The sequence below is a fragment of the Triturus cristatus genome, chromosome 1_1, assembly GCF_964204655.1.
Source record: "Triturus cristatus chromosome 1_1, aTriCri1.1, whole genome shotgun sequence".
Classification (NCBI taxonomy): Eukaryota; Metazoa; Chordata; class Amphibia; order Caudata; family Salamandridae; genus Triturus; species Triturus cristatus.
The window spans coordinates 944,989,768-945,016,738 of NC_140579.1; positions in this window are offsets into that span (position 1 = coordinate 944,989,768).

Here is a 26,971-nt window from a genome sequence, read left to right on the forward strand (position 1 = left end):
GGTTTGATCCATCACCGTTCTTTAGCCCACTCTGCCACCCCAGTTCAGACATGGCCATATGCAAATCAGTCAGACCCTGTGCCTCATGGGAACAGTCCAGCCCGAACTGCCAAGCCATGCCTTCCTTGGCCAGGAAACAAACTTCCTAGGACCGGTTTCTGGCATTTCAGCCGTCTTCAGCCAGGCTTGCTTGAATCCAGTGGCAAAGTGAGCAAGGGACTCACGTCTGAGCATACCCTGCCAACTTATGGCGAACAAAGCGGTACAAAAGGGGGTGGTGATGGACGGAGCATCAGAACCAATCAAACACTCACACCCAGTCAACAGATCTGGGTTTGATCCATCACCGTTCTTTAGCCCACTCTGCCACCCCAGTTCAGACATGGCCATATGCAACTCAGTCTGACCCTGTGCCTCATGGGAACAGTCCAGCCCGAACTGCCAAGCCATGCCTTCCCTGGACCGGAAACAAACTTCCTAGGACCGGTTTCTGGCAATTCAGCCGTCTTCAGCCAGGCTTGCTTGAATCCAGTGGCAAAGTGAGCAAGGGACTCACGTCTGAGCATACCCTGCCAACTTATGGCGAACAAAGCGGTACAGAAGGGGGTGGTGATGGACGAAACTCTGGCAGGGGAAGGCCTGACGATCGGTTTCCTGTCACAGGGAGGTGTGACCACCTCCCAGACAGGCTTTATTGTATTGGGGCTGGGTGGCGGCACTCCAAGAGTGCTTTGATGTCTGCACTGGGGCACGTTTGGTGCCCCTGTGCATAGTCCAGTTCAAACCGGTCCCAGGGGCTACCAGCCCCTGCTCTAGCGCAAAACTGGACACATGAAATGGGTGTAGCCACCCCTCTTTCCTGACCCTCCCATAGGTGGGTCCACAGAGTGTACAATCCCTTCCTTGGGTATAAAGTAGGAACTCCTGGCTACAGGACTTTAGATATTCCTGGAAGAAACTCTGACACTGAATCCTGGATCTTCGACGATCTACAAGACTAGATAACTGAAGAATCTCCCTTGAAGTAAAGGAGTTACTCCCCTGCTTGTCAGGCACCAAAAAGACGCATCTGTTCGGAGTCCTCAGGAGCTTCGGAGATGCCAACAGAAGTCTGTTGCCACACAGGAGGTGGGTTTCCAAGTGTCCATGAGGCTTACATGATTCCTCAGCAAACCTGAGACCCGTAGCCCTTGTGGGGACCGTGCAACCCGAACCCCTGGACACTGTGACCATTTCCAGCTGCACACTCTTCCCGGCATTCCCCGAGGCTGTGCTTTGGGCTACTTGTAGTCCAGACCCCGAGCAGCGATTGCACTGAAGATCACTGGCCTACACTCTCCGAGTGTTCCGTGGGCTGTGTTCCGTGGGCTGGTTCCAAGTGTTTTCTCTCAACACCCCTTTCTAGATCTCTTGTCCGTTGACTTGTGGGTCATTGAGAAGGGCAACTTTACTTTTAGCAGGCTTTCCTGGTTGCTCCACAAGTTCCCTGACTCTCCATTGCTTGGGGAGTCCCCTGGACCTCGCTGGTCCCCACCGAAGCCTTTGTTCTCTCACCGCGTGGGTTGCCACTGCCAAGGCTTGTTGGTTCCAATCCGGTAACTGAGACCCCATCACTGGACATCCTTTGTGGGACAGCTCGCCTGCGGATCCTTGTCGTCGTCGACTTCTCCTGGTCCTCGTCGCAGCAGAGTCCCACTTCACCTGTCTTCAACTGAAGCACACGACATCTGTGGGCATTCGCCTATCTTGCCCCTGGTCACTGGCTATTGACCCAGACTCTGTCCCCTCTGCTTTCAGGTTCTTCCCATCTCGGATCCAAGCTTGGATCTCCTCGGACACTTCTCCTCTTCACGGCAGCAGCACTTTACAGCATCTCGCCATTGAAAACAAGGACGACTTCCGACACCATTTCACACCCATGCACCCGGCTTCCCTGGGTTAGTTAACACGAGTACTCCGGTGCTCCGGTGGGTGTTGACATTAGAACCTTCTATGTCCAAAAGGGTTTGTTCCTAGTCCTCCTCTAAGTGTCCTTAAACTCTAATTTCTCAACCGCAACTTTGTCATAGCATTGTACGGGGCTCGCACCTGTGTTTAGACACTGCACCAGTCCCCTTTGGGTCTCCTGTGTCACTACCTTGGGTGGTCTTCCACCCCCCCCCCCCCCCCCCCCCCCCCCCGGGGCCTGTAGTATATTGTGCTTATTTACTGTGTTGTATTGATTGCAACATATGTGCTTTGACCTCTAATCTCATAAAGAGAGTAGTAGGGAGTGTTCAGAAATAAATACATATATATATATATATTTGCTCCTCTGTCGGGGGAGATTTGGAAAAGGTTTGAACGGCTTGGTTCCGGCGTGGAGGTACGCACCACCAGCAAGTGTGCCAAATTTGCCCGACCTTTAACCATTTTTGTTGCGTGCGAGAGTGTAAGGGTGGACTGGCGCTACCGAAGACTGTCTCCGGTATAGATCCAAACATCCTTGAAAATGGGTTGAACACGGAGCACAAGTGTGAGCTGAAATTAACAAATGTTAATAATTTTCCAACAACGATGAACCGCCCACTGGAGGGTATGGACTAAAAACTGTTCAAAGAACCACAAGTTCCAGGATGCCTTTTGAACTGTGATCGCGCCCCCTAGAGGGCTATAAAAATAAATTTAGGCAATCATTGTGCATTTGAGCAGTGCCGTGTGTGCTTGGTCTACCTTTGAGAAAGGTCTTTGTAAGACCGAAACGCGTCCGGATTGCCAAAATTATTAAAAAGTTAAAAGCCAACTGTGCGAGTGCGCCTCCTTTGCTCCTCTGCCGGGGGAGATTTGGAAAATATATATATATATATATATATATATATATATATATATATATATATATATATATATATATAATCACACACACCTGGTGTAGATCTCCTTTTATTTGGTTAATTAATAGATTATAGACTGGTAAAACAAGCTGCTTTACATTCCTTCAAAACTTAGCTTGAAGGCTGCTCACCATAGCTACCACTAGGATAGCTTTCAATAAAGGTTGTCTTTAACCTATCATCAATAAGGGTTGTTTGGACTGGTGCAAGGTGCCCACTAGAACTAGTGGACAGCATATACCAGGCCAACTTCTCACACTATCCACATAGCCGGACACACGCCTGACCCCATTTTCACGTCCAGAGACCTGGTCAGGTTCAACCACATCTCGCAGCTCACCTGGGCCAACCACTACAGCATCCACTCCACCATCTCAAGACTTACCAACACTGGCACCATGCTCCCCAATTCCATGCGCAGAAACTTGAAAAATATAGCAGAACAGTGGAACAATACTCTCAACTCTCACCTCCCACAATAAGCTGTGAAAAACTTCATAGAATCCATCGACATAATTACCACTGCCAAGCAAGCCAGATCCAGATAACTTGTCAGAAGAGCTAGCTGGTTAATCGCTGAGCTGAAATCCACCACATGCAACTGTTGGCAAGTAGAAAGAAGTGGCGCATCAGCAATGAGATGGGGAGTCGCACCACCTTCAAGACAGCTCTAAACCAGTACCACCCCCTCCTGATAGAAAAAAAGAACGCTCTAGCTGACCGCATAGAGGCCAGTACAAAACGAAGCAAGGAGCTCTTCGACATCGTGAATGAGTTCTCTAACTCCCAGCCACCAAGAACGACACCACCCCCTCCATAGTTATAGAAATGTGACACCCTGACTAACTACTTCCATGACCAGATCAGTCAACAACGAAAACTTCAAAAGCCTAACCCCCAGCTGCCAACATAATCAGCCTGCTCACACCCACAAACAGAAACCCCCAACACCTGCTCACCAATTGGGACCTTCACAATTCAAGCCACAATCTCCCTTATGAACTCTATGTAAAAAGGTTTACCCACAGACCACTGTCACCACCCCGCCTTCACCCTCAGGAGCAAGACTATTGGCGACAAGCTCAAAGTCCTGAACACCTTCGTTCCCTCAGCATTCTTTCCTTAAGACTGGAGACACGCTTAAGTGCAGCCCCTCCAGAATAAACCATCTGGTGATCCAGGAGAACTGAAGGTCTACCGGCCCATCTCCCTGCACCCGTTTCAAGCAAAGGATCTCAAAGACATTCAACCAGCTACTCGCCAAACACCTAGAACACAACAGTCTCCTGGACTTCTCTGAATCTGGATGCCGAATCAAACACAGCAGAGACAGCCCTCATTGAAGCCACCAACGACATCGGGGCCTTCATTCTCTTGGGCGTATCAGCTGTCTTCAACCCAGTCACCCTTCACATCTTGATCAACAGACTTCACCACATCAGAATCCAGTGAGACGCTCTTAAATAAATCACCTCTCACAGAAGAACTCAGAGAATCCTTCTCGCACCAGTCACCTCTGAGCCGGAGAAGATATGCAGCATCCCACTTGGATCGTCATCAGCCCCACTCTCTTCAACATGCACATGACCCTCCCCCCGTTTCCCCCCCCCCCCCCCCCCCGGCAAACACACAGTCAGATCGCCCAGACTCCACATCATCTCCTGTGCCATTGACACCCAGATCATCTTCACACTGTCCGAAGACCCCTCCCCCCACAGAGACAACTTCCACAGATGTGTGAGAAACGCAGCTGATTGGATTAATGGCAGCTCTCCCAAGCTCGGCACGCATAAGACTGAAGTCTTCATCTTTGTGGACAACACCTCACCATGAAACAATGCATGGTGGCGTGCTTAACTTGGCCCATGCCCCGCCCCGACAGACCATGCCCGCAACCTCTGCGTCATCTTGAACAGCCATCCATCTATGAAGAAACAGGTAAACGCAGTCTCATCCACCTGCTTCCACACCCTACCCAGCTTGGCAAGGTCTTCAGTTGGCTCACATTTAACACCAGAAGGACCGTCATGCAGGCCCTTGTCACCAGTAGTCGGGAACACACTCTACAAAGGAGTCACCGCACATCTTCTGAATACACTATAGACAATACAAAACTCAGCGGCAAGACTCTTCCTCATCTCGCAGACAGACCAGCATTACACTCAACATCAAGAAACTACACTGGCTCCTGTTTCGGAAGAGATTCCGGTTCTAGATGCTGATCTACTCGTACAAAGTCCTGCACAACGAAGGACCAGTATACATCAACAAAAGCATAACCTTCCACTAACAGACCAGACACCTGCGATCGGCTTCCCTCTTCCTCGCAGACAAGCCCTCTGATGCCCCGTGGTTAATAGTCGAGGACGCTCCTCACACCTGGTGGCAAAAGCTTAGAATGACCTTCCCCTGCACCTTCTGGTCGTTCCGGCAATTCAGAAAATGGCTCAAGTCCTGGCTGTTAAAATGAAAAGAGCACCACAAAGCAGTTCAGCAACTCCAGTGCCTTGAGACCCTCACAGGTGAGATGCCTTGCTTTATAAATCCTTGATTGATTAAGAGGTCCTAGACTGTCCCCTCAATTGCTCTTTGGCACCTGGATAAGTGTAGGGAACTGCAGAAGCCTGAATCCTGCTCTGTACCTACTCAGAGCCTTGCACAGCAGCAATGACTCTCTGTGGTCCACCTCTTGGATGCCTTTTCAGGCTGCTCGAGTCATGCGGGCCGGTTGGGGAGTGCCTATACCCTCCCAAGGTGAATATGGCTATGCTGTTGGAGAGGGGCGTGACTAGCTCCCACAGCCGAAGCTGGCCCAAAGACAAATGGACCAGTACATTGAACCTACTGTAGATACCCGGTGGACCGCAGAGCACCTCCCCATTAATAACAATAAACAGACATGCCCATCATTCTCAAAGCAATTCAAGGCGCCTGGTATCAGTAGAGACAAAAGTGAATGAGGTCTAGGTGGATGTCACCCTCCTGTGCCAATATACTCACAAAATAGCAGATCGGTTGACTGAGGCTGAAGCCGGGGTCTCAACGGTTGAGGATGAAGTGACGATCCTTAAACTCCAGGCCTCCAAGTTGCTCTCCACAATGGATATACTGGAAGAACGAGCACAGGGTGCTGAAAACCAATGCCTGAGAAAGAGCCTGTGGCTCGTTGGGTTCCCAGAAGGAGTTGAGACCTCAGTGACAGACTGCTTTCTGGAGCAATGGTTCCATTCTTGTGTCCCATTGGATAAGCTGTCTCTTAGTTTCGTGGAGGAGAGGGCGCAGCGGGTCATGGCTAAATGTCTTCCCCCCCAAGGATTTTCTCATCCCATGATGGGCCACATCTTCAACCACCACTGTCGGTATGTCAACTTCCAGGATGCTCAAATCACCAATATCTGCGCTTCCCCACCAAGCCCATGTTCTTCCCAGACTACACCTGGGCAGCCCAGCAATGCAGATGCTTTCTTTAGGTCGTTAAACAAACTTGTGGCCCTTCAGATCCAATATATGCTCCCACTCTCGGTCCATCTGAAAGCTATTTTCAACCCGTCCACCTATTTCTTTGAAATTCACTAACAAGCATGGAAGTGAGCGATGGAGCAATGGGTACTCTGGCCCACCAGAGTTGGGGAGGCAGCAAACTCTAGGACAGCTGGGTCCCCCGTGAGCTCTCTCAGGTACCCCTGGGGAATGAGAACCCACTCAAGGAGAGACAGACCGAACCAGCACAGGTGACTATGGTTATTGAACCCATCTCCTGCTGGGAGTCCACCAGGAGCTCTGGACCCAAAGGCGTCGCTCTCAGGCACCCCCACTCTCTTTCAGACTAAGATAGCGATCATGAGCCAATCAATTGAACCCTGGCAGGTGGAGAGGTGCAGAATGACCCGGTCATGGATAGCCAACCATTGCTGCAGACGCTGTGAACTATTCTATTGCTATATTGCTTAAAAATGTTTTGGATGTGGGGTGGAGGGAGTGTTTTCCTGTGTTCTTTTGTTTTATTGTATGAATTAGAAATTGTTGTCGGCCAGTGTGATCCTTCAATTGAGCAACAGGGAGCCTCCGATGGATCCTGACCCACCCTACTAGTTTCTTTATGTTGAAATATTGGGCGACAGATACGTTATAGTTGTAAGTATGTGCTGGAGGTGGGGCTGTTGGGTGGGATGGGTTAGTGTTCTGTTTTCCTTTTATTCTTGTTTTCTTTTGCAGGCATTTAAATCAAATTTCGTCCACTGCGGGCACTCTCATACAAAATGCTCTACGGCTCCACTAAGTCTATCCCCCTTTGGACCAGGAGGCCTCTCATGAGGAGAGGGGCCAGTTCACCACTTTCCAGTACAGCCCCCAAATGGCTAAGGTAATTTCCTGGAATGTAAACCATGTCCTCAGTTTATAAGAGATCGGCTGTACTTTGCTATATAAAGCGGTTTAGCAACAATATGGTCCTGAATTAAGAAACGCATCTTTTAGGTTCCCACTGTCCCTTCGCATCATGTTTGGCTATGACTGAGTTTTTCCTGTTGGCTTCTTAAGAGGTTCACGAGGGGTCGTGATCCTGCTGCATATGTCCTTCCTAGTTGCGGTGTCCTCCTCATACATTGACCCGCAGGGGAGGTACATAGGGATGGAGGGCCCTCTAGAGACTAGACACCAGTACTTCATATCGGCCTACGTTCTCCAACAGAGGTTGCACTGGACACTACAGGCTCTCCAGGACCTTGTGGTGCCTCCCAACCCCCTGGCCTATCTGATTGGGGGTGTGGGTTATTGTTAATGCCGTCCCAGACCACAGTCTTGATATTTTCGAGGCCCTTTGCCCAGGCTGAATTGCGCGCTCATCACAACTTACATTGTAGGCCAACTCAATTGGCCTATGCGATGCTTGGAGATTATCTAACCCCTCACAAGGGCTGGACACTTGCGTGTCAGCAGCGCATAAACTGGGTCAAAGACCTTGAGACCCTCATTGTTGAAGCATCTGTGTTCTACAAATCATGATTGATTTAATCCGTCTGACTTGGATCCCAGCCAGTGACCTCCCTTGTATTACAATGCAAAAAGATCCTGACCTGAGTCATCTCGGAACACACACCCCTCTTTAAAATGGAAACCCTTTTATGCACCTTATGACCTATGTAGCGCATCAACGCCTGGCATCTAGTAGACCAAGACTGTATTGACTTTATAGAGCACTAAAGATCTTCTTTAAGCTCAGCTGTAATACTGTGGCCTCTGCTGGAACCCCTATGGGCGTCCAGTAAACCCACCCTGAGGGGGTCTGACCAAGGGATATGTAGGGGGAAAGAAGACACGCCAACTGGTACAGGTAATGGATTTAGGAGCCCATATCCTCTCCTTGGAGTGGTGGACCTGTGGCTGCACCTCGGCGACATTGAGCAACAGCTGCAAGTCCACCACTCTAGATAGAGGATCTGGACTGCCCACCCTGAAACAGATCTTCCTAGAGGGAGTGTGGGAGAGGGTTGGCCCAGCTGGCCTACGAGCATAGATACAAATCTAGCAAGCTCTTATTTTGGCTGGCAGCTTATGCTGCCTCGACTAGAACTGTACCGGCCGGATGAACGCCTACTCAGCGCCCGACATTGTCACAGACATTGTCACAGCCACCCGGACGGATACAAGATCTCCCGGAGAGATCGCGTCAACCAGATTGGAGGAGGCATCGCCATCGTACACAAGAACACCATCTGCATCACGACCAACTCAGACGACACCTTCACCGCCGCCGAACACCTCCACTTCCAGATACACTCCGACCTCAAGACGACCCTCAGAGGCACCCTCATCTACAGACCCCCGGGACCACGCGCACAATTCAGCGAAGACATCGCAGACTTCATCAGCCCGCACGCCCTCCCCTCCGGTGACTACATCCTCCTAGGGGACCTCAACTTCCACCTGGAGAACAACGACTGCAACACCACCACCCTGCTGGACAACCTCGCCTCTCGGACTCAAGCAACTGGTGAACAGCCCCACCCACTACGCCGGCCACACGCTTGACCCCGTCTTCTCATCCAGCAAACACATCTCCTTCAGCCACTCTACCGGACTTCATTGGACTGACCACAGCTGCTTCATAAAAACCACGACCCACCACCACCTGCAACGGGTTCCTCGCCGAAGCTGGAGCAAGATCGCCGCCGAGCAGCTGACCACCTCCCTCAGCCGGAACCCTCCCGCCAGCACAACGGACCCTAACGAAGCAGCCAGCAACCTCACACAGTGGCTGACCGCCTGCGCCGACGACCTCGCACCACTGAAGAACCCTCCCAGCTGACCCAGCAGCAAGAAAGCCCCCTGGTTCACCGACGAACTCAAGGACTCAAAGAAGAACTGCCGCACCCTCGAGAAAGCCTGGCGCCACGACCAGACCAGACAACGTGACCGCCCTCAAGCACGCCACCCGCAGGCACCAACAGCTGATCCGCACCACCAAGAAGACAGCTTACAAGGAAAGACTGGACAACAACGCCCACAACAGCAAGGAACTATTCAGCATCATCAAAGAGCTCTCCAACCCCAGCGCCGGAAACAACGACATCACTCCCTCACAAGACCTCTGCGACTCACTCGCCTCGTTCTTCCACCGCAAGATCGCCAACATACACAACAGCTTCGGCACACCAAACACGCACCCAACCAACGCCCCCCACCACCACCCTCTGCGCCTGGACACCGGTCAGCACCGAAGACCCCACCCGCGCGATGAACACCATCCACTCCGGATCACCTGCCGACCCCTGCCCCCACCACATCTTCAACAAGGCCGACTCCATCATCGCACCCCAACTATGGGACATCATCAACACCTCCTTCCACACCGCCACCTTCCCGGAGAGCTGGAAGCATGCCGAGCTCAGCGCCCTCCTGAAGAAACCAACAGCGGACCCACCGACCTCAAGAACTTCCGCCCCATCTCGCTCCTCCCTTTTCCGGCCAAAGTCAAAGTCATCGAGAAGACCCTCAACAGACAGCTCGCCGCCTTCCTGGAGACTAACGGATCCCTCGACCCCTCGCAGTCTGGTTTTCGAGCTAACCACAGCACCGAGACCGCACTGATCGCAGCCACCGATGACATTAGATCCCTGCTCGACAACGGGGACACAGCGGCCCTCATCCTCCTGGACCTCTCTGCAGCATTCAACACTGTCTGCCACCGCACCCTAGTACAGCGCCTCAGCAACATCGGGATCCAAGAGAAGGCACTGGATTGGATCATCTCGTTCCTCGCCGGAAGAACTCAGAGTCCGCCTCCCCCCATTCAGATCCGAGGCCACCGAAGTCATCTGTGGCGTACCACAAGGATCATCCCTCAGCCCAACCCTCTTCAACGTCTACATGAGCCCCCTCGCAGCCATCACACGCCAACACAACCTCAACATCATCTCCTATGCCGACGACACCCAGCTGATCCTCTCCCTCACCAACGACCCCGCCACTGCCAGAACCAGCCTCCAGGAGGGGATGAAAGACGTCACCGAATGGATGAAGAACAGCGGCCTGAAACTGAACTCAGACAAGACGGAAGTCCTCATCCTGGGATCATCACCCTCCGCCTGGGACGACTCCTGGTGGCCCCCCGCCCTGGGCGCCACTCCCAAGCCTACGGACCACGCACGCAACCTGGGCTTCATCCTGGACTCCTCCCTCTCGATGACCAGACAAGTCAACGCCGTCTCATCATGCTTCAACAACCTACGCATGATCCCTAAGATCTTCCGATGGATCCCCAACGAAACCAGGAAGACGGTCACCCAGGCACTCGTCACCAGCCGACTGGACTACGAGAACACCCTCTACGCCGGTACCCCAGCTAAGCTTCAGAAAAGACTACAACGCATCCAGAACGCCTCCGCACGACTCATCCTGGACATCCCCCGACACAGCCACATCTCCGGCCACCTGAGAGACCTGCACTGGCTCCCCGTCAGCAAGAGGATCACGTTCAGACTCCTCACCCACGCACACAAGGCTCTCCACGACCTGGGCCCCAAGTATCTCAACAACCGCCTGACCTTCTACACACCCACACGCCAGCTTCGGTCGACCAGCCTTGCCCTTTCTGCCGTACCACGCATCCGCAGAGCCACCACCGGAGGAAGATCCTTCTCCTACCTGGCAGCCAAGACCTGGAACTCACTCCCCATCCAACTTCGGCTGACCAAGGACCATCTCTCCTTCAGGAAGCAACTCGAGACCTGGCTTTTCGAGCAGTAACGGACCCCTCTCCCCCAGCGCCTTGAGACCCTCCGGGTGAGTAGCGCGCTATACAAATGATTGATTGATTGATTGTTGGGCAAGAAAGATATCGCCCGTAACTGGAAGTCGCTGGAACCATGCCTCATTCGAGGGGTAGAGGGGGGGTGGACTGGTGTGCCAGCCATGAGAAGCCGATTTACAAGGCCCTGTTTTGCCAACGAAATTATAAGATGTGGAGCGGGTGTTGGATAAATCATGGCCTGAATGGGTAATGATGTTGATGATAATGTATTTACTATGTATATATCTCCAATGCATTTTTTTTAGTCTTGTAGAATTTTGTGGAAAATGACGAAATCTGAGAACTTGTGTATCAAAAAAAGAATGATGCTTTAAATTCCCACAGTTTCCTGGATAAGGACAATTTGTCCTAGTTACGGCAGTGCTAAAGTTAAAGTAGCTGCCACCCATGGGCTGTGCACCACAAAGTTTTATCTTGTCCGCACCACAGGAGACCTAGCAGCAGGCCCAGAAACATTTGGTAGTCTGGCTTATAAATCTACAGCGGCTGGTGCTGGAAAAGAATACCCGCCTACTTGCAACCATCTCTGGACTTGGATCTTCACGCTGCTCTTCAGAGTTGACAGTAAGTTCCTTTGGTTTCTGACAAAGATTTTGAGTGCGTCAGTGTTTACAAAGTTTATTGAGCAGATGCACTTATTGTGTGAATCTCGACCCACGCTGGTGTTCAAGATCTCCTCTTGCAAATCTCAGGTGTCTTTCACACACTCAAGACGACGTCCCAATTCTGGTCACATCACTGCCTAGGGTGACATCCTGGTCTTCTCCAGCAGCAGTGTACCAATGGCGATGGCCCTTGAATCCCCATGAGCCTTTCCTGGTATACAGAGGTTGTGTTACTCGCCTAAGGAGGCAAGCTTCTTGGGGTCACAGCTATAGCCCTATTATTTCAACATCGCTGAACCAGGATAACTGTCCCTAAGTTCCTGTTGCTCACTCTTGTGCAGTGGTTGTCTCTCACATTTATGGCAGCCTGATAGTCTCTAATGTATTGTTAAAACGCGATGGCCCTAAAGTTTCAGTCCCCCCTTTTCTAATTCAGGGGTCATGTCTCGCATGCAGACAGGTAGTCTGATCGGTGCAGTGGTCCGGATGCACCCTAACCTTTCATTCTGCCTCTCAGATTCTTGCACCATGACTTCTAGATCTTGCTACTGACTAGCTCTGTCCTGAACCTCAGAGTTCACTGGTCTTGGGTTAGGTAGAAGGTTGTGCACTAGGTGAGAATTCTTGATCCTCTTGGGTGATGTTTCCTCAGCAAGCATGGGAGATTGGACGACCCTCTGGGTCACAATCCTGGTTGCAACAAGCTGAACTCTTACATGCTGATGATCAGCTACATTTGACCAAGTCTTCGTCTCAAGCCTCCTATTTAAACATTTTCCATATACACTGTTATATTTTGTCTCTCTGCTTTTTATGTTCGTGTAACGGGTCGCCTATTTGCAAATGCCCACATCTTATGACACTGTAAGTCATCTATCACTAAAGAACAGTCTTCAAATTTGGGAACTCCCAACACAGGCCACCTTGATTTTTTCATCAGTGATATGTGGTTTTAAAGGTTACCCGTGACATTGGTCCCACTCGTTGTGATTCCCTTATCAGTACCAAAGTCTTCGACGGATGTGCTCAGGCCTCCTTTCACCAGTGATTCCTTACGAATGAAAGAGTTACCTTTTGAAATGCAGGGCAGACCCTTGCTCTCCCTTCACCCTGTGTTTTCCCTTCCAGTGTGAGAAAATGCAATCCACATTTCTATTTTTAAGATTTATTGATTGACATCTGAACTTAGTGTTGTTTACTGTTGATTATTATTAGACTTTTTTGACTACAGTCTGTCACATGACCTCTTCAGACTTCATAGCAGAAGACAGAGTGCAGGAGTTGCTACGCTTATTGCGAGAAGCAAGGTGCCTTGATTCCCTGTTGGACATGGGAGCGCTCTCTGTGTCAGTTCGTCCGGCTAGCCGCCGCAGTATTGGCCGCAGTATTGGCATGCACTCTAAGGCAGAGCCAGGGGACATTATGAAGCCTAGGTAGTTGGATGGGCCGCTTGTGGGTTCAGGGAGGGCCTCTGAAAGCAGGGAGATGTCTGAGTGAAGTGAGGGTGGCAGGATCGCAGACAAGTGGCATAACTCAATGCACTTACAGTGCAAGATGCTTCCCGCTTGGACTCATGGCACGCAGAGAAACAGAGATAGCTAGCATAATGAAGCGCATGTGGGGGTTGGGCAAAAGTCATGGCAAGCGAGTCCGGGCACAGAGGTGTCTTGCCCAGGGTAGTAAACAAAGACTGATGCATTGTGGTGCGGCAACAGAAGAAAGCAGGCTAAAGCAATTCACAGGCAATGTTGCACAAAATAAGGTTACAGTTACTCATATAGGGAGAGGGGGTGATATGGCTGAAAGAAGGAACGGGTGGGTGTACTGGGATTCGGTTGCAGCGGGGGGGGGGGGGTCTAAGTGATCAGATCTGAATGCCATCAAACACCCCGAAGGGTGTCCAGCTTCATCATTGAGCAGCTCCTCATTGGGCTGATGATGCAGTGCCTGACCGGCTCCTCAGTGGGGTTCTTTAGCTTTGATCTTAGCCGTATTGATGAATTCAAGTGAGTGGGTGTAAGAGAAGGGTGGTGTCTCGGTGACCGAAAATAGCCTAAGGAGTGCCGAGGTTACTTTTACTAAAGTGGTCCCCTTGACAAAGTAAAAACAATGGAGCAGTCACGGGTAATGATGTACCAAGATAGCTTCAAAAAGGGTGACGTGGGATCTGCCTGACGTAGGCCAAGCACATAGTCCAAAATAGCTGGGTGGGCCTCTGAGAGTTCACTCCCAGCCTTTGCTAGACATGGTGGTCCCCTCACAGGATGACCAAACAGAAGCTCAAAGGGACTAAATACCTCTGCTTTCTGTGGCACTTCTCTGTAGGTAAAAACCAGACAAGGCAAAAGGACATCCGTAACCTTCTGAGTTCATCAGAGAGTCTCGTGATCATACCTTTTTTACATTTTCGTGAATACGATAACAGAAAGCAATCCCAGAAGTACATCAGTGTTGAGCAGACAACGCAGTAATATAAAGAATGCAAAGCATCTACTCAGTATGTTACATGGAGATACATCAATGCAATTAGGTGCATAAATAGACACGATGTTTGATCAACGACGAGCAGAATCTAGTACGCACAGGGCTACAACACATGCAGTGAATAACAGGGTTGTTGTCCAATCATCCCACAGGGTGAAACCCTTGTCTCAGTCTGCACCATCAGTCAGGACCATCCCCTTCAGTCACATCCATCTCTTTTCCCGCTATATAGTGCTGAGACAGACCCCAAAAACATTTAGGGCGATTCTAGGGCGATAGTAATTCACTATACAATGCAGATTGTGTAGTACATTAAACCATATCTTTTGACCAGTCTTTGACCGTAGGAGCTGGTCCTCGAGCCCAGCGCATCGCAACCCTGCGTTTTGCAAGCAGTAGACCCATGTCTATTAATCGGCGTGTCTTTCAGCAGTCGCCTTGTACAACCCGGCAAAGCCAATAGTGGGTCCAATGGCAGTGGCAACCCTGTGATTTTGCTCACCATGCGACAAATTAATCTCCAGTGGTTCGCAATCACTGGGCACGACCAGCGGTATGCAAGAACACAGCTGGCGTGACTATACACCGCTCACATTCTGCAGAGTCACGGAGGGCATATCTGTGCAGCCTGTCAGGCGTATAATAAACTCTATTAAGGAACTTAAAATGTATGACACCGTGTATCCCTTTCAAGGAGACATTCTGCGTGACCTCACAGCAATATGGCCAGGTGATGTCATGGAGACCCTCCCCAAGATCATTTTGCCATTCCAGCTAGCCTTGCTGAAGTGATTCCTACGATAGTCCAGTGATATGTTCTAAATACTGGAGTCTATCTTACTAGGAGATTCCGTACACAGAAGGAAAGAAAAGGAGGCTATCTTGGGCAGTTCCGTCATGTCCTCCCCAAGTGTTCTGCGAATGGCATGCCTCACCCTGTGAAAGTGAAACTTCACAAGCGGTGTGTGAACATGCACTTCCGCCTCATTATCAGCTCATCCTCTAGCCGTGCCTTCAGAAAGTAGCTCCCCAATTTTAACAATGTTAATTGATACCAGTGCGTGGACCACCTCTCTTTCACGGTATGCTGGCAGCCAATGGCATCACTCCAGCGGGGTTGAAGGGAAATACAAGATAGTGGCCGCCTGCCTTTTTAACAAATTTTGACATGCATGAGTACCCGAATTAACGGAGTCCAAAATACCAGCTCGCCTGAAACAACAACAAAGAGAGGAGGGGGCCCAGCCGCAACCATTTCAATCTGTACATGTGGGAGGCCACTGGTGTACCCAGTGGTACGCATGTGAACCTTGTTCCACAAAATAATTTAATTCTAATTCCGGTGCCCGCCTCAACACTACCTGCATGAAAGGATTTCTCAGCGTCGAGAGACCTCAGCAGCTTTGGTTTCTGGCTTAATATGCAGCAGCTTTGGTTTCCGGCTTAATATGCTGTATTGTTCCAAACTCAGTCGGTAGATTGTATGTCGAGGTATGCCCTGGGACAAACCCTGATTGTTACGGACCAACAAAGAAAGCAACCAGCGGGCCAGCTGGTTAGCGAAGATTTTAGCGAAGAGCTTGGTATCCACATTAAAAAGTGACAGGGGCCTAAAGGATGAACATTCATTAGGGAGTTTGTCTGGCTTTAATAATGTAACTGTTAAGGCTTCCCTCGTTGAGGGGGCATTCCCCCCACCCCCTATCTCCTCAAAAAGAGTAATCCGGTGTGGAGTAAGCAACTCCTTAAAGAAAGCAACAGTAAGGCCATCTTGCCCTGGGGTGCTTCCAGCACACATTGCATTTAGCGCAGCAAGCACTTCACCGGCATCTAACGGCCTCATTAGGTGCTCCTTATGCTCATCAGTCAACCAGGGCATCCAAATATGTTCTAAGTATTCTTTGATCGCTGCATCATCAGCAGTCACTCTAGAGTGGTACAGATAGGAACAGTACTGATCAAACTTATCTGCTATTGCTGTTGGGTCTCTCAGTAGCTCGCCACTCTCTGCACGCAACTCAGACACACAGCCCGACTCACACCAATCTCTCAGCACAGCTTCTTACACTGAGCCCGGCCTTTCCCCTCCCCATATGTTTTGGCAACTGCGTATTTCCCCATGTGTTTAACTTTGCTGTCAGCGATTTCGTGGTACTCCTCCAATGAATTTAATTATTCCGCTACCCGAGCATCCCAACTCACCAAGGCCTCCTGCTCTATCTCGATCAACCAAACGATTCTCAAGGCTAGCCAGTGTAGGAAACTGGCTCTGTATATACTATACCAAAGTGAGGTATAGTGTGCACAGAGTCCAGTTGAACCACAAAGGTAGGCAGAGGTAAAGTTAGATAGCACCTCACTCTCTATTTGTGGTAGTGTGGTCTAGCAGGAAGGCATTATCAGAGCACCATGTTAAGCATTTGTTGCACACACCCAGTAAGCAAATTAATTCAAAGACTGAACTTCAGACCAATTGCTTTTGTATAAAATTACTCTTTATTTTATTTCCTAGAACCAAGTAAGCCTGGCACAGGTAAGTTGATAATTACTTTGCAGTAAATATACAGTTTGAAATGCCGTTGCAAATGTACTTTGGAATGGTTACAGTTTGAATTAATGGTTATGCAATACTGTGAACTGCTGCACATATACTTTGTATTGATCTTGCAGTTAAAATTACAGGTAAGTTATTTTTACGTTACTTTCAGATTACTTTTTAGATTGTTTTCTACTCCGTGTGATATGCCTAGCTATCACACTGGGACATTTCCAAGAGAAAAAGTAAGTTAAGTCAGTTTTGCACAATTGTTATTTTTCAGGTTTCCATACAATTCAACTCCACACTTGGAACATTTTTCAGAGAAAAACAGTAAATAGGTTCCTATGGAGAGAAATTAAGTTAATGGTTACCAGGTAAGTAATCGGTCTTTGGAGTTGAGCTTCTGGGTTAGACCAAGGGTTCCCCCAGGGTCAAGGATTCACTCTCGTTACACCCTCAGCGGCACTAGGGCGGCCGGGTTAAGAGTGCTGAGGCACAATATTATCCAATGAGGGATGGGGGTTCTCTGGTTGGTGGCTGCTGGCTAGCAGGCCAGTTGCCTGTGTGAGCAAAGCTCCTGAACTTTAGCTCAGGGCAAATGGGGAAACAAAGGTGCACCCTCAGCGGCACTAGGGTGGCCGGGTGCAGGGTGCTGTTTTGACGTCAGGCGCCCTGTTGTTTGCTATGGGGAACCTCCGGTTTGAAAAGGCACTGCAGGGAAGAAGGTCTTCTGGGTGCGACCACCACTTCAAAAGGTAAATTGGGGGTTGGCTAAGCACCGTTGGTTGGGCCACCCAAGGCCACGCGGCGTCGGTTGCTGGGTTGCCTTTTGGGGTCCCTTTTGGGGTAGGATCTTCGTACCAGCTCCTGGTCGCGGTTGAGGGGTCCTTTTGGATTTAGGTTGCAGGCGTCGGCTAGAGGCTTAAGGCAAGTCGGGCATCACTGGATCTCGGGTCAGGATCACCAGGGGGACCACCTCGTGCTGTTTGCCCACTCGAGCTCCGGCCGTGTACGGCGGGTGCAAACTTGTACGAATTCTCAATTTCCGGCCGATGCCAGAGATTGCAGGTTAACAAATCCGGTGTTCAGGGGAGACAAAGTCTTTGTCGTTGAAGGCAGGTAGGTCCTCCGGGGTTTTCAAGGTTGCTGGCTGCAGGACACAACAGGATTTTGCAGGAGCAGGTTCGAGGGGGAGACAGGCCGGTAGGGCTGGGGCCAAGTCAGTGGGCGTCTTCCACTTGTGAGGTTCTGCACGGCTGTTCAGTCCTTCTTCTTCTTCTTGTAGTTTCATCTTGTTTGAGGAAGCAAGGTTCATGAGTGCCCCTAAATACTATATTCAGGGGCTTTACAGTTTGGTAAAAAGGTTGGGACCAATGGCTCCCTTCCCTGTGGTGGGTACAGCCCCTATTATGCTACCCTACAGTGGGAGGGGGCATAGGCCTATCCCTGGTTAGCTGGGTCCCCCCATCTGCAGGATGGCACGGACTGAGATTTGTGCTTCACCTCGCTTCCCCCACCTGAGGGGTGAAGTTGGCAGAGGTGGGCACACCTCTCTCCTCACTTGTTGTTCCTGCCGGTTTTCCCGCCCAAAGTGGGGTTCTAAACCACTGGGGGCCAGTTGCTGAGAGCAGCTAGTGGCCTAGGGAAGCTTACAAAGGCGGTAAGCCTTTGACGCTTCCTCTTCGTGAACCCTGCCAATCCTGGGGGAGGAGGCTTTGTACCTCGTCCCAGGATGTGCATTGTTTCAGGCCCCAGAGAGCAGTAAGCTCTTGCCACAGGGGTCCAGAAACATGTTTGGTGGTGGCAGCTGAAACACTAGTGGTAGGTTAGTTTTCAGTGGGCATCTCTAAGATGCCCTCTGTGTGCATTTTTCATTCAGTCCCACACTGGCATCCGTGTGTGCTTAATGTGCTGAGAAGTTTGATACCAAACTTTTCAGTTTAAAGTGTGGCCATTATGGCGTTTTGGAGTTCATAATGACAAACTCCCAGCGCCATATACTCTTAATGGCAGCACTGCACTTACAACGTCTAAGAATGGACTTAGACACTGTAGGGGGACATGGCTCATGCACCTGTATCCTCACCACTGGTATAGTCCACCCAGCTAGAGGGGAGCATGACCTATGCCAGAGCAGTGGGTTGCAGGCATGGCACAAAGAGAAGTGTGTCATGTTGACTCTTCACTTTGTTCTGCACCAAAACACACAGCCTGCAAAGGCAGTGTGTGAGTGAAATGGAACAGGACCTCTAAGGGTGGCACAATAAGTGATGCAGCCTCTAGAGGCCTTCTCTGGTCACAGTGCCCTGGGTACCTGTGGTACCATTTACCAGGGGCTGACCTTTGGCCAGAGATGCCAATTGGGTTTAGGCTTCAATGCAGTTTTAGGGAAAGAACATAGTCCCTGGGTACCTGATTAGCAGGAGCCCAGGGCACACTCAGTCAAAGCACATCATCTATTCAGAAAAAGTGGGGACAACCATGCAGAAAGAGGGCACTTACTCACAGCCAGTCTCCCTTTAAGAGAACAGAGGACCCCAGAATGCTTTGACATGGCTATCCCCTGTATATCGACTTTTAAAGTCTCCCATACTGTATGAAACTGGCGAACAGAGCCAATATTTGTTTCAAAGAAGCTCTCTATGTCCGCAGCCATCTCGAATTTGAAGACCCTGTCTAACAACGAGTATGGCGGAAACTGCCATGTGAAGGGAGCAGGCCTCTTCTCAGGTCTCTCTATGTCCAGCATTATTGGTGAGTGATCTGAAAAGGAGTGGGGGTGAGTCAACCAGGCGCAAATCTGAGGATACAAAGGTCTAGCGACCAACCAATAATCCATTCTGGTATGGAGGTCATGCAGGGCTGAGTAGTGGATAAAGCCCCCGGCAGCCGGTGAGAATGTCTGCCAGACATCCAGCATATTCAACAGAGTTGCCACATCAGTAATCACTATCCGCAGCTGAAGGGCAACGAGCAGGGCCCCAGGATCGGTCCAATGCCTGGCCCAGCACGCAGTTGAGATCCCCACACCATATTTGCATTAGAGAGGACTCCCCTTCCAGACCCCCAAACAAGTTGTGATAGAATTGGTGATTATCGTAGTTAGGTCCATTGATCTTAACTATAAGTATGTCAGCTCCCTGCCCTAGACAGCTAGAGATCACAAACCTGCCCCCTTGGGTCTGCCTCAAGCACCTCCAAATGTATACCTGATCTGGGGTTGACCCAGGTGAGCACCCCCATGGCATGCGTAGTGAACCCCGCCGCATGAAAGGTACCATGTAAACGCCTAAGTGTAAGCATTTTACTATCTATGGGCAAATGGGTCTCCTGTAATAAGGCGATATCAATCTCGTGCCTAGTAAGATAAGATATCACCTTTCGCGTCTTTCTAAAATCATTAAGGCCCCAAATGTTCCATGTGAGGAAGCGAGCTCTATTGCCCTGGCTCTGCGTCATTTCAAGCTACATTAACTAGATCTGCACTATCTATAGGATCCATGCGTCTCCAACCCTCTCTCATATAACAGTGCATTGTTATAGAATTATGTAAGTACTGTATGCATACTGTTACCAGCTCACCGCTTGGAAATCCACAAAGTCAGAAATAAGACGTGGCCATTTGAACACTGTTTATACACCCATCGAGCAACAGTTAACTGGATCCCCTAAAAGTTGAGGTAGTCTCACTGTCACCAACTCAGAGGCCTTCCTGCCAGGCCAGAGAGGACCATTCGCAAGCTGCGGCAGATCTAAAGTCTTAATGTCGATCTCCATCAAAGCTGACCGCATCCCCAAACAAGCATCTGAAGTTATCCCCTCAAACTCTGGGCAGCAGGCATCCATGAATCACCTCTAGTGCACTTCAAACAGTCCATATGTTACATACCTGTTCAGAGAAATGTAAGAAAACCAGAGGACAACCGTGTTATACTTGCCCCTCCATATCAACCCAAACGCCCCGGCCAGCTCCTCAGTGTCTCTTCTCCGTCCATCAGTCTTGATGTACTCCTTGTTGGCCTTCTGCAGTGACTTTGGGTCAGTGAAAATCTTTGATCCGCCATCCACGATGACCCTCAATTATGCTCCCATAGGCAACTCATCAAGGGAGCAAACTGTTGCCTTTCCTCATGCACCCTCATGGTGAAGTCTGGGAAAAGCAAGATCGAGGAACCCTCAAATTGTATATCGAATCTCTCTCTAGCTTGCCTCAACGCAGCATCCCTGTCCCTTTAGTTCAATAATTTAGCAATAACAGGATGTGGGGGAGCACCAGGCGGTTTCCTAGGACCCAGGGAGCCTTGGGCACGACAAATATGGCTGAAAATGTGTCGTGACCCAGGAGTGTCACCAAGAGCTGCTCAACTAATGCCTCCATATTGCCCATTGCTGGAGATTCAGGAAGGCCTGTGATGCGGATATTACATCTCCTTGATCTAGCCTCCAAATCCTCTCCCTTGTCCTGCAGGACGGTAATGAGCTTCCCCATCTGTTTCTGGGCATTAATTGTTTCCATCTCAGCGTCTTCAGTTTCGAACACCAGTCTCTCCGCCATATTTAGGCGCTCACTATGCTCAGACATGCGGTCCATCCGGTAGGCCAGAGAGTCACTTTTGCCATTTAGCGTAGACCAGCTTTTCTGTCTTGCCCTCAAAATTTGATGGATATCACCTTCAGACTCCTCGGTGTTATCACTCTGCACATCGGGAGACTTGCCAGCGCCTATATCCCTCTGTTTCGACTTGCGCTGCTCAAACTGCAGCTTAGACTGTGATTTGTCCATCTTGCCCATAGTCTTTAAATGTCCAAGCCCCACCACAGCTGCCACAAGACTCACAGTCTCGTAGTACTCTGCCCACGTCAGCAAGGGTCCACAAATCAATCCGCTCAATATTCAGGTCCAGGCAAGAGTCCTCTGCTTAGTAAAAGCCTACACGGGTAGCACAGCAGGGATACAAACAGGAGAAAACCATAGGGGGAAAGGCCAATCCCTGAGTCGTTAGTAGATCGTAGCAGTTGATAGTGGGCATGGGAACTCCCTAATCTATCTTCTGGTGCCAGACAGGACAGAGTAACAAGGCCCTCTGTGTGCAGCGATAACGTCTAAACATGTCCCTCATCCGCCGGCTAGCAATTTAAGTCTCCCCTCACCGATCCCTAGCAGTCTCACCAGGCCTCCCCCAGCAATCTGGAACCAGTATAACAGGGCCCAAATTGCTATCGCTGCAATTGCTGTCAGAGAGGCGGCTGGGGGCCGTCCACCGGTGACTCGCAGTGCACTCCCTGTCTGCCAGCAGGAGCGTGCTCGATCCGGGCAACGTCGTGGATATTGCCCAGCTGCTGACAACCAGGACCCAGCACCACCCGCCGTCCACCGGTTGGGCACAAAGATCGCTCACGTCCAATGTGGGCACAAGGTTGCGGTTTTGGGCTACAGGGCAGCCATGCAGAAGCGTACCACACCTCGCCGCACAAGCAGCTTGTCCGTGCCCAGACCGGTCAGCAACGAGCCAGATGCCGCCAGCCCCAAGGATGCCATCTGAGCAAGGTATGTGCTCCGCTCACCAGCGGAGGTCAGTACGGGCCACAGGCCCTGAGACTACTGGTGTCCGTGCTGCCACGTCTCAGCCGGTAATAGACTACAGCACTCGTCTTCACTAGGCCTTTGGAGGCCGCAGCGCAGCCCCGTCCACCAGCAACTCGGACAGACACGATGAGCACGCCGATGGGCAATGAACCTCAAGTGCTTTACAGAGCGGCAGCGAGCATATAATTTGTTGCTTGGATGTTGCCGGATTCCTGCCGGATAGTTACGATTGCATACGGAGCTCACCTAGAAAGCGGCCATCTTGAGACCAGGCAAATGAATTGGTGGGTTGGATGGACTTTGACTATGAGAAGGATAGCCTGGAGGAGGACGAGGTCTTGGCCAGTCATGTAATTGATAAGGCGTCAGACGTGGTGGCAGCAAGGGGCAGGAAGGTCAGTGGGTGGTGGGGGCTGGATTTGTTAATCAGTGTCCACCTAGTGTTTAACAGGTTTAAGACACAGTATTGTCCAGATCCACTGACACAAGGTTGGCGGGCAGGTGACTTCTACTGGCAAGGCAACAGAAGCAAGGCAGCAGACTACGGAGCGGGTACTGACTTTAATGCCAGGTAAGGATGTAAGTGCCGCTTTCTCTGCCACTGTTATGTTTTCAATTGTGGTGGAGGCTGAGAATGGAAAGTAGTAAACAACATGTCTACAGATGTACTGGTATGTTAAGGACACTGGGTTAGGCACGGAGGAGCGAAGCTCTGATACAAAGGAAGAAGGTACGCAAAAAAAGGAGGCTGCACAAAGAGATGTAGGATCTTGTGCACGGACAGGTAAGTCAGCAAGAGAACAACGAGGGGGCAAGGTCAAACACGGGAACTGATGCTGTGGAACAGATTGTGATGAGAGGTAGAAAGGTACGGTCAAAATAGCGGAGTTCAAAGAAAGAAAGGATTTGAAAAAAGTTTTCATACATGGTGACAAAACAGATGGGGGCACACAATCTGTTGTCCACCACAGAAAAGATCTGGCAGGGATTATATGTCGGAATGTTTAAGCTGTTGCATAGGGAGCTGAAAGCTACAGAAAGGTCCAAGGAGGAAGAATATGACTGGTTCACTGTTAAAATATCGATGTAACATATCGCAGTAAAAATATTGAATACCAAAATATTGACTACCCAAAACTTGAACAGGTAAGTACAAAAATATAGATGTAAATAATATAGATTTTTTTAAATATATATAACCAAAAAGTATAATGTATTAAATACGAATGTTATTTTTAACCAAACTAATTAAATTTAATTGACATTTTAACTAAATATTGCAAATAAAATTAATTTAAAAAATATAAACACACAAACAATAATTTATACATATATTTTCTTAAAAATAATTTAACAATTATCTTTATTGAATTTGTAAACTTTTAAATTACATAAACATAAAATTAATTATATCAATTTAAAATTTAAACATACCATTTTATAAGTAATTATAACATTTAACTATTATAAAAATAATTACAACATACATTTCACAGTAAAATAAATACAACAGTAGGGAAAATGTTGGATAGCGGAGGGGTAAAAATTACTATTCCCACTCCAGTGACTGCAACAGTAGGAAAAGTGTTTGAAAACACAGGGGTAAAACTTACTATTCCCATTACAGTGAGTGCAACAGTAGGGAAAGTGTTGGATAGTGGAAGGGAAAAAATTACTATTCCAACTCCAAAGAGTGCAACAGTAGGGAAAATGTTGGATAGTGGAGGGGTAAACATTATTATTCCCACTCCAGCGAGTGCAACAGTAGGGAAAGTGTTGGATAGCAGAGGGGTAAAAATTACTATTCTCACTCCAGTGAGTGCAACAATAGGGAAAGTGGTGGTGGTGTTATATGGTAGGGAACAAAATAAATACATTTATGTTTTAAATGTTTTTTTGGTTTTCAAATTTGAACGTAATTATGATTTTACAAATTAGTATAAAAAAAGATTAATACACATTTGTTGAATGCACATTCTTTAACACTATAATATGCACAACACACCGAAAATAAATTAAACAATTACCAAAATTACTTATTATTTTTTTTTTAACTAATTATTGATTCCGCAATTTTAACAATAAATTACTTCTCACCCTTCTCATCATTTACACCTATAAACACCACAACACCCCTAACATTAATTGCACAATTACCATAATTAATTACTAATTAATTCAAAATAGTTAACTAATTAATTTATCAATTAAAAATAAACTACTTCCCACTCTTCTCACCATAACACAAATAATAAAAATACAAACAATTCTTATACAAAAAATACATGCATCACAAACATAACATATTTACTTTAATACATAACATTAATACAAAAATTGACATTTTTAACATCTATATTTCTGCAAACTATATTAAACACTTCGATATGTTTTACATTTATATTAAATACACAAAATTGATATTCTGCATCACAATATTTTTCTTTCGATATTCTTGACCAACAATATTTTTAGCACGATGTTCTGGCTCGGCACCATATGACCTGCCCAAACGACCTAGGGTTCCCATGACAATATGAAACTGAACAGCAGTATTTTTGCTTTTCGCTAGTGTATATTTAGAAAAATCTCCAGAGCAGAGTGCGGTCCTATTTAAAAAGTTGGATGTTGGCAGAAGCTTGCTCTGTATATGGTATACCACTTAGGGGCCGATTCCGATCTCGGTCGGAAGGGCACCGAATCGGTTTATGGCATTAACGAATCCGATTCGGAGGCTGATTTTCAGTCCGAGTCGTACACGGGTCGAAGTACGATGCGAACAAGCGCGAAATCTCCGTCCGAATCTTTTCCGGTTCCAAACCGCTCGGTACAACATGGTCACAAGCAAACCGTGGCGTGCAATGGAGACGTTTCACGACCGAGCTAGTATGATGCTCGATTCGGACAGCCGGATCGAGTATGAGCGTCCGGCTCGCAATAGCTCCCGGAGTTGGACTTCGGGGGTCCGCGACGGACCCCCCCCCCCCCCCGGTCACCCGCAGACTTACAACTCGGACACAGGGGGAGACCTATGGGTCTCCCTAACACAGGCATGTACGGTTCGGATGGCACCGACGCGTACCCACTTTAGGGGGCGCACTTGTCCGCGACGTACCCATTCAGTCAATGGGAGCCCATGTACGACCGGCTCCCATTGACTTCTATGGGAGTTCGACTGAACCTAGTCCGACAGCATACGGCCGCATCGTACTTGCTCGGTCAGACTGCAGGACCCCGGCTCGTTTGGAAAACACTCCGGATCTGTCTCGGTCGGAGTGCTGTCCGACCCGGATCGGTATCGGCCCCTTAATTGTAAAACTCATTACCCAATGTACAGTGTTAACGCATTATTTTTTTCTACATTTTGTAAAAGTTTTTCTCTTTTGCATTAAGGAGCACATTCAAGGACTTCATCTTGAAGTAGATTAGTGGTATAGTAATAATAATGTTACAAATATACTTTGCATGTTTTTCGTGTTCATCCAAGGATTCAGATGTTCAAAACGTTTTAAAGGGTTTCAGTGTAAGTACAGCCAAACAAGGATGGGTTCCAGGACATCTGGATAACTACATAGAGGGTTAATAACACACTCCACAGGACAACATGATCAGTGTCCATGGCTGTTCCTTAGACTATGTAAAAAAAAATTAAAAATCAAATAGACCTAGTATTTCTGTACTACTATTAGGTCTTGGACACAATGTCTACTCATGGTCTAGCCATCATTAAATCAAGGAATTGTGCTTTGGAAATTACATGGAAAATCACTATTGAAGAAGGGGCCATTATTCTGGCGGAGTCAGGTGTGTCACACAGGCGTCGTAAGGTTCTGGATGTGTTACCTATGGTGCTTTTGAAGTCGGACATGCTCTCTCCTCCTTGTGAAGAGCCTTAATTAATCTACAAGTCAATATTAGGAAAATATTAAACCTATTTTGATTTGGCATTGTAGGAACCTGGATCTCTATATAGTGCACCCAAGTAAGGTATACTGTGTAGAGTTAAGATGACCCTTCTTGCTTTACAGGGCTCAAATGACGACCACTACATGCTCTATTTTGTGGCAGTGTGGGTGGGAAGTTTAGGCTTATCAGAGGTTATTGCTAAGCATTTATATCAATTTAGATACCACAAACTTCGTATATAGGTATGTACTTTCTGTGTTATTGATTTTAGCAGGTAAGTCAAACATAAAATATATTGCGTCTTTACGTGTAATGCTTTCCTATGAGACTAACATTTACTGCATACAGATACTTGTAATGCATTTCCGTGGGACCCATTTCGTACGTGACACGTTTGAGGGATCAGGACCAAAGTTTCATCAGCCGGTTGGTCATATCTGCCCTGGTGAGGGTTCGCTGACAGAATATCGACCGCAAAATATTGCGATACATAAATATTGCAACCAACATATCGATTACAAAAATATTCTCATCCTATGTTCATAATCTGAAGTACAGAAATATCAACAAAAAAATTGTATGTAATTACTAGCATTATACTTAATATTATTTATTTTATGTACTTTTAAAAAATAAGTTAAATAATAACATTCAACAAAGTGAAACACA